Here is an 8,497-nt window from a genome sequence, read left to right on the forward strand (position 1 = left end):
GCAGAAATTATAATTGCATTGAAAAAAATAATTACGAAAGAGTCTTATTTCAGGACATCAGTCATCTTACCACAAAGTACACTGCCTTAATGATCAGTTAAAATATTAGGGAGACCGGAAAAAGTCTGCTTAATCCATCGGGGTCCCAGACCGATATATAAATGCTTAACTGGGTTCCCTAACCAAGAAGTCCGGATTATATATATATATATATATATATATATATATATATATATATATATATATATATATATATATATCATCAATGTTTTGTAACTGTTAATTTAAAAATAAACATTACAATGTACCTTTTATACTTTTTTGAAATAAACAAAGCATTTACGTGAAATGTTTAATTCCATGATTCGTTGAAATCTCTCGATCAGGAACAACGATCGTATTCCCGATCTCTTTCGTTTTTCTCTATACCGTCCGACGTCATCTTTATACGTCATACTAAATCATGATCCCTAAAATGTTTAATTTCATACCAATCAGTCCTAAAATTAAGCGCCGAATTGACTCGGAATTACCTAACTTCCCACCAGCTAGAAAGCTTAAAATACATGCGGGGTTTTCCAGTGAAAGTTGTCGAGAATCGAACATTGGTAATTGATTGATTTTTTTCCAGAAATTTTTATAAGTCCCTTCGGACTAATTAGCCACAGATTTTATTAGTTCGAATGAAAATGTATTAGTCTGAGACTAACGGACTAACGTTAATGTCGAACCCTGTAATAGGTGGCGCTTCATATTACAGCCATGTTGGTTGAAGGAAATTTTTTTTGGCTTTTTTTCAAATTCATGTTAGGTGGTCTTACTATCCACCAAACAACAAGATATGCTAAATTTCGATTTGCACAGTATTGCATGGTTTTTTGGCAGACTATCTCTTATAAATGTTGAAACATGTAAACAGCCCGGACAAACAAAACAAAGGAAGGAACATTATTAAACATAGAAATAATAAACGTTTGTAATTGATTTCAGTGGACGCACTTTCCGATTCCTTCCTCGTCCTCTCTGGGCTGCACTTGACAACACTTTAAGAGTCTGTAAGTTTTTTCTTCAAAAAACACTTACGTAACGTGTGCATCTCAAAAGGAGTCATTAGGTCTTGACCTGATGTTTAATTGCCAAGGTTAAGAGGGAACTCGAGAGAACTTGCTCTAGATTTACTTTGTAATTGTAGTTGTGAGAGATAACGTTCGATATACAAAACACCTGTGTCAGGTGTCCGAAGTTCTAAACACCCCTCTATCGTAAAGTACTTCGGTACTTTTATTTTTAAACCGTAAGTGATTGTGGCTCAAACGATAATTGGAAGGCAAAAAAATTATACAGGTTCAAAATTCACGATTTTGAATCATATAAACATATCTCGGTAATTAATCTCCATTGAAATAAAACTCATGTATATTAATGATAAAATGTAGGATTACTGGATAAATTTGCAATAATTAATGATATAATATGTATCATTAATGAACCGTCATGCTGACCATTGATGATATGGACGCGTCCACTTATGATGAAAATTATATCATTTATGGATTGCGAAGTTGTCCTTTTCTGCTAAGATTTTTATGTCAATTAGGTTATCTACTTGTCTTCCCCTAATGATAAGAAAATGATATATCAATAATAAAATACAGTCACTCATTTATTCAAAATCATATCAACGGTGGATTTTATACCTTTCGTAATTACTAGTACTGCAAATCACGGTTTGGTGATGTAATATGGAAATAATTATTACATTACATAAAACCCCGAACCGACACTGTAATGATAGAATTTATTCGAAGGGAAAGCAGTTATTTTAATAATCTTATCAAGACAGATAGAAATAGTTTACTTACATATTCTAGTTATCAATACTATAACAAGTACATGTAGGTTTCCAGATTGAATTTTCTTGCTTCTCAGACGAACCAAAATTACAAGCCACTGATTTACGACCAAAAAAAAATTAATACAGTAAGAAATAACACACATAAGTAATATTAATATCAGAAGGGCATTCGACACAAGTTTTTACACAAGTTTTGACATTTTTCCCTATATAATTAAATTTAAAAAAGATAATAACAAGAAATGTTGATATAAATCTTTGAATTAAGTACATAGTAAAAAAAAAATAATCAAATAACATCAGTCTACTTTGAAATCTCTGTTACTTTGGACAATAACACTCTTGTAAAATTACCCCGATACTCTAATCCATAAATATTTGTCGAAGGCAATACACAAAGAAAGCATTTTTATGACATATTGCTGACATATTAGAGAGGCGTGTATCCGTAATGTAGCGGCGAGATAAGACAAGATATTAAACTTCTACGTCCTTGATGACGTAACACTTCTGGCTCTCTACCCGGAAGGTCCGCCAGATAATATTCCTTTTATTACTTCGTCTCCTACTGTCGGTACATTAAAATACGTCACCAGAATGAAGATGATACATGCTACATGTAAATAACATTAGTGCTTTTATTCCATTTCATCCCTAAGTTGAAATCGTCACGTTTCGAACGTGTAGATTTCATGTTCTCACAAAACGGGGGCGCAGAGAGACACAAAAATGACTTGCGGACACAGTGGCCTCTTAAATGAAAGTCCCCATGTAGACTAAAGGCAAGAAAAGTTTGTACCCTTTTCTTCTAGCCACAGAACTGTAGCTCTCTTGGTCAGAAAATTAAGAAAGAAATGTAGCTCTCTAAGACAGAAAATCCAGCCAGACACACTTTGTACATTGTACGCAAATATCAAAATTTTGCCCGATAATGTATCGGAGGTAAAATTAAGTTATTGCAGGGTATCTATAAAGTTCTGATATACTTCAAATCTCTTTATTTTTATTTTTTCTTCTGTTTTTGTTTTGACAGAATCATGTCTTTAATAACAAGAAAGGTAATCCAGACTTATTTTAAGGACCCTCTATACACTAGAGGAAAATATTTTTTGGACATTAAGAAAATTATAGTGTGTAAAGGTGTAAGTATTGAGCTTATCTATCACATTTTGAACATAGGGTGCCTTGCATTTACCCCCAGGAAAAATGTTCAAAAACAATAAAGTATTGAAGAACTTAAATCACTATTGTTTACTTAAGTGGGCAAAATACCTGCAAATGAAGTGTTCTATCTATTCATCTTGGCCTTTTAAAGTATTATGAATGCTTGAGGTGATCGCAGATTAAGTAATAAACTGTACATTTTAATTTATTTTATTCTTAATCAAAGGGCAGATCACTCAATCTGCAGAAATCAGAACTCTCTAGTGTGCAGTGTATAGAGGGCTCTTAAGAAGAAAAAAACCCATCATAATAATAAAAATTTTAAGTTGTTTTTATTCTTGAAATATATATAGGAAAACACTTTAAAGCAGAAGTAATACATTTCAATTCACACATATTAATTCCATTATGCCTAAAGGTCTTTAAAAAATATGTTCTTAAAATTTCATTTCATATTTAATAAAAAAGATTTAGGCACCGGTATTTTAAATAACTTATAGCTAAAAATGCTATGAAAATGTTTAATTTCACAATGGATTTATGTGCAAAAGAGCAAAACCAAATTAATTTTTAATGAAAATAGTATAATTCAAAATTTTGCTACTTTGACAATTCGATGTAAGAAAACTTATTATCAGGAGTCGTTAAAAATACTTTCTTTTTTTTTTTTTACTGAAAATTTTCACTAATTTCAAATAGTACATCACAAAACCATGCATAACATGAGCTTGCTGCGAAATTTTTTTTTTTTTAAATTTACATTATTAACGAGAGACCTCGAGTTTCTACACATCAAATCGTTTTGACGAGCATACATGAACGGAGCACTTAAAACTTTAGCCCTTTAATAACAATAAAGTATATAATGTAAACATAGTGTTATACATGTATCTCTATATGAAATGACTGTTAAACGAAATAAATGTAAATTTAAACGTTGAAATTGAGTGTAGTCATATCACTTCACATCCAAGTTGCGACGCAACATATTTCTTCGTTGAGCAGAAGTCCTCATTGAAAAGGAAAAAATAATGACGTTGCAGAACGTTACGGAGTAGCGAGTAGCAATACAGTCTATGTGTTGCACTCCGGAAACTCCAAAATACTTGAGGAAGGAGGAAATTTATCAGAGGCGAGGCGCGCATTTGAAAGAAAGATTTTGATTGGAAGAAATCCTGTATCGGACGATTGACAGCCTGAGAGGAAACCGATTATCAGTCAAAATCTGGTCAAGGAGTTAATGACGTCAGGGAAACTATTGGACGCTGCACTACCGCGCAATTGCAACTTATGACAGCGGAGTTACGCGGTATAAATATTGAAACACCGACATACTAACGTATGCTACTTAAACAATTATTAGCATAGTATCTGTCAACTGGTATAGAGATGTTTTAATAACGATTAAGTGACATGTTGCGCCGAAAACCAGTTCGAAATATAGAGGGGAGTATTTTTGAGAAAATGTCATGACGTAATGTTTTTTACATTTATTTACAATATTGTAAAGTGTGCTCTGTGAGTACAAAACATACTGATTTTAAGTATCGTGAGTTCCATTTGATCAAAAATCGACAAAATGAATGTTTTTACATTGATGAAAGACATTGCATTTGTCTACATATTTTTGAATGACCCTTGTACATTGACGTCTCAACTTTTGGATGGTTTAATTAAAGGCCGTTTGATTCTTTATGGTGATATCTCAAGATAGAAAAATATGTAGAATGAATAAAAATTAGATAATTAAAAAAAGGAATCAATCCTGTATTTGGTTTGCGAAAAGAAGCCGCTAAAATAAGATGATATCGAATTTCTGAAAAATAAATCGGATAACTTATTTTCAAAAAGTGAAATCATGCATGTGTAATTTGTTGTTCAAATAAAAGATATAAACAATTGTATATTTACTAAAATAAAGGTTGAAAAGAGAACTATATCAGGAATTGTGTTATATTACACTAAATGAATTTGCATCATTATATGATTGGATAATTCTCAGCTCTATGATCGAATAAGATCCAACAAGCTAGAAATCGTACTATGTTATGTTCACCCGCACGTGACCTTCCAGGTAATCATCAGTATTTATTTTTTCTACATTGGTCTAATATAGATCGAGAACTTCCAGAATGATAAATTGGGAGGGAAAAGTTATTTCGTCCGGCCTGACCTTCCAGATGAACATAACATTTATTTTTTCTACATTGAACCAAAATTAGATCGAGAATTCCTGTTTATGAAAAGTTATTTCATTTGACATTCATGCAGGTGAACATAACATCCATTTTTTCTATATCAAATCAAAAAAAGGTAAAGAAATTCCAATTTCATTTTAACTGGTTATATTTTTATCTTATCTTGGTTCTCTCACTTCATTCGGCAAGAACTTCAACAAATATAAACAATCAAGAAAGATGGCAAGTTTTATTATCGAGTTTATATCATTTAATCATTGGATCATATAATAAAACAATAATTGATATTTTTCAGTCAATACGATGATTTATTATATACCTAACTGTACTGTTGAATTTATGCAATCACGTGACGGTGTGATCCGACGTTCCGGATCACCACACTGTGGTTTTCTGAGTCCATATCACCCCTCTCTGAAACTGATGACGTAGTACACAGATAAATGACGTTTTTATTCTGGCGCATCAAAAAGTTCCTTGACAAAATGGTTTGTTTAATGGATAAAAGTTATGTAATTGATCCAAAAAGTTTTCTTTTAATATATTTTGCTAGTTGTAAAGGGGTATATAATAAATTTATCATTATAACAGTAACTTGATCCGAAGAGCCGTATCACGTCTCGTTGACAGGCGCGGATCATCAGATCAAACTCGACGCTTCGCGTCTCGTTTGATCTGATGATCCGCGCCTGTCAACTTGACGTGATACGGCTCTTCGGATCAAGTTACTGTTATAATAATATATATTTAGCCAACCACGAAGTACAATATTTACCTCGCAATTCGGGCTCGATGAATATTCTACTCCTCGGGTGGCTAAATCTTAAAAACAGCAATAATTGTATATGTATAGTGTTGTATAAAATAGCTCCTAACAAATATAAATCATGCTTGACTGGAGAAATTTTAAACACAATATTAATAATAACAACTTCAAACATGTATAAGTTTTATGACTCTTCAGATACAAATCAGTTAACAGGGTAATTACCACAGTAATTAATATTCTAAATCTAGAATTGCTTGAATCTAAAATCACTGACCAATACAATTTAATTGTTTGTAAACGTAATACCAATGTAAAATGTTAACTGAGAATATTTTATTAACTGCTTACATTTTTATGACATGCCGCTAGTCAAACAACAATTTGAAATAGAAATCGTACCTTGTACATACATAAATATACAATTCCGACTAATTGTCGAATGATCTAAAATTTGACAACCTCAAGCTTTGCCATGTTTTCAAAGGTAAGATTTGCTTGAATTTTAGTCCCTAAAAAGACAATGCTGTAACATATCACTTACACATGATGTAACATTTTTAAGTAATATATTTTTTTGCTATTTTTCTTGCTATTTAAAAAATTGCTATAATACTACATGTATATTTTCATAAAAAGCAAGAATGCTGGACTGGAGTTGCGGATTTAGAAACGGGGAGGAAAGTTTTGCTTAATTATAGTCTGTCCCACGGTACCAAGGTCATTGCTTTTTGCATTTAATTTACATGCAAACAGTGTATCTCTAAAACGCAAAAATCGGGGCTTTTAAACCAGGTTTAATCAGTAGTTCATTTCTTTCCAAACTTTCTGCTTGAATAAGAACCTTTAAGCTCAGCCACTATATTGACACTGCAGCAAATTCAAAGTCGACGTGAATTTTGACCGCCTCTTCGGAAATGGATTCATCATTATTCGTGATTTTCCGTTGCTTGCCGTCAATAATGTAATGAATGATGTAGTGCACGTTTGGAATCAAACTCGGATAAATTCTAGAAATAACGACAACTCCCTCTCACGCTTGAAAGCAACGGCACTTGAGAAGATTATATTTCTGTGGACTCTTAGATGGATTGATTGATTGTCTGTTGTTTTACGTCCCATTCACTTAAGGAAAACCCTATTATTGACATTATCAACCCTCCAAGTATTAAAATTGCTAGAAGAGTATGTAACTTTCTGAAAAAATGCTTTAATATTAGAAAAGAAAAAACTTCAACATAACTGATATGCTTACTGGAATAATTTTATTGATTTTATGTATGTTATTGTTTATTGTATTTATGACTATATGCCAATGTATGATGGTGTTGTCAATAAGTAAATTGAATTAAATTGAATTATATAGAGACGGCATCATATACCGGTGAAGGGCTTCAAATTTAGACCTTTTATATATAATACTCGGCACTCAGGACCATTGAGCAGTGAGGGATCTTTATCATGCCAATGCCTGCCGTGAAACGGGGCCTCGGTTTTTAAAGATCTCATCCGAAGGACCCGCAACTTTCACTTCAAAGTGCTGAGCGGTTGGTGAAGGAACAGTTGCTACCTTTTTTTTTTATCAACTTAGGCCAGTCGCGGCCGGGACTCGAACCCACGACCTTCCGATCACGGAGCGAGCGCTCTACCGAATGGGCTACCGTAACGGTGTGGACTCTTTGAAAAATCGTGTCTGTTTCAAGTTGAAAGTATTCAATCTGACTGCTTTGAAAGTTATGAAACCTAAGTGTGAAATTTTTTCTTTCAAAACAAGTGAACATTCATTTGGTATCGTTTGAAATAGTATCTTCTTAGTTGAAAAGTAAAATACTTCTTTTAATTCTTTTTTCGGTTTTGTTAATTTATCGATTTGAAAAAAATAATGTGATCCCTTTTACTTCAAATAACGTGTTCACAACTAGATCTTTAGAAGGAAAGGACCCTTAATAGTTTGCTCTCTAATTTTTTTTTTATTATTCCTAAATGAAGGTGACATATAGGGATGGGAATTAAAATGAAATTCTGGCAAATTAGACATACATTTATTAGAGGTAAACTATTTCTGAATATTTAAATGTTACAAAGTAAGCAATTTTAAAAGTAATTTGTGAGTTATCTCTCTTGGAAAGGGGATGGAGTTCCTCCTTAAACAAGGGGGTTTAAGAAGCAAATATATGTTCAACAGATTCCTTTAATTGCACAAAATTATTTCCACATTAATTTTTCTTGTTTAGAATTTCCTAATTAAAAAAGTTTTCTTCGTGAGGAAGGAATGATTACTTGTGCACTTGTACATGTATATACAGCAATTACCATATTCTCATTTTATCAATTTAAAAGAAACCATTATTATACATTCTTAATTATGCAATATTTTGATCAATGATTTAGAAATATGGCCTGTACATTGACATCTATTCAATCTTGCAGTATATTGTAATTTTTATTCATTCTTTTTAAAATTCATAGGTGTTCTTCTTTGTTTTTGTTGTCCAAGTGAAATGCATCGCCCGC

Source organism: Saccostrea echinata, unplaced genomic scaffold (genome assembly GCF_033153115.1).
Source record: "Saccostrea echinata isolate AGI-Se365-2 ecotype Australia unplaced genomic scaffold, CSIRO_AGI_Sech_v1 ptg000028l, whole genome shotgun sequence".
Classification (NCBI taxonomy): domain Eukaryota; kingdom Metazoa; phylum Mollusca; class Bivalvia; order Ostreida; family Ostreidae; genus Saccostrea; species Saccostrea echinata.